This window comes from Halyomorpha halys, unplaced genomic scaffold (assembly GCF_000696795.3).
Source record: "Halyomorpha halys isolate HHAL.00 unplaced genomic scaffold, Hhal_1.1 Scaffold114.1, whole genome shotgun sequence".
Lineage (NCBI taxonomy): Eukaryota > Metazoa > Arthropoda > Insecta > Hemiptera > Pentatomidae > Halyomorpha > Halyomorpha halys.
Genome location: NW_027110293.1, coordinates 159,187 through 160,436, shown reverse-complemented (window position 1 = coordinate 160,436; position 1,250 = coordinate 159,187).

Genomic DNA, 1,250 nt, shown 5'->3' with positions numbered 1-1,250 from the left:
CTCATACAGCTGATACCTCATCAGCTGATTCGGTCCTCCTACAGCTGATTTCTCATACACCTGATAGCTCATCAGCTGAATCGGTCCTCCTACAGCTGATTTCTCATACAGCTGATAGTTCATAAGACTGATAGCTCATCAGCTGATTCGGTCCTCCAACAGCTGATATGTCTACAGCTGATAGCTCATCAGCTGATATATTCCTCCGGCAACTGATATCTCATCAACTGATTCGGTTCTCCGATAGCTGATTCCTTATATAGCTGATAACTCATCAGCTAGTTCGGTCCTCATACAGCTGATTTCTCATACAGCTGATAGCTCATCAGCTGATTCAGTTCTCTTTACAGCTGATAGCTCATCAGCTGATTCGGTCCTCCTACAGCCGATTTCTCATACAGCTGATGGCTAATCAGCTGATATATTCCTCCGATAAGTGATATCTCATCAGCTGATTTGGTCCTCCGACAGCTGATAGCTCATTAGCTGATTCGGTCCTCCGAACGCTGTTATGTCTACAGCTGATAGCTCATAAGCTGATATATTCCACCGACAACTGATAGCTCATCAGCTGATTCGGTCCTCCTAGAGCTGTTAGCTCGATAGCTGATTCGGTCCTCCTACAGCTGATTTCTCATACAGCTGATGGCTCATTAGCTGATATTTAATACAGTTGATTGCTTATCAAATGATATATTCCTCCGAGAACTGATATCTCATCAGCTGATATATTCCTCCGACAACTGATTTCTCATACAACTGATAGCTTATCAGCTGATATATTCCTCCGACTACTGATTTCACATACATCTGATGCCTCACCAGCTGATATCTGATACAGCATCAGCTTATAATTCCTCCCACAACTGATAACTCATCAGCTGCTATATTTCTCCGACAACTGATTTTTCATCAGCTGATTCGGTCCTTCCACAGCTGATTTCTCATACAGCTGATAGCTCATCAGCTGATATATTCCTCCGACAATTGATATCTCAGCAGCTGATATCTCATACAGCTGATTCGGTCATCCTACAGCTGATTTCTCATCTTGATTCAATATCGAAATGAACATGAATTTATCAATTCAAAATATATGAAAACAATTTTTAAACTTTTTATGAGATTTTCTTAATATTTTTTAATGAAATATCGAAATATCGTTTCTAATCTTTGATATCAATATTATTAACAATGTAAAATATAGAAAAGAACATGAATTATAAAAATAAAATATCGATATACGTTTT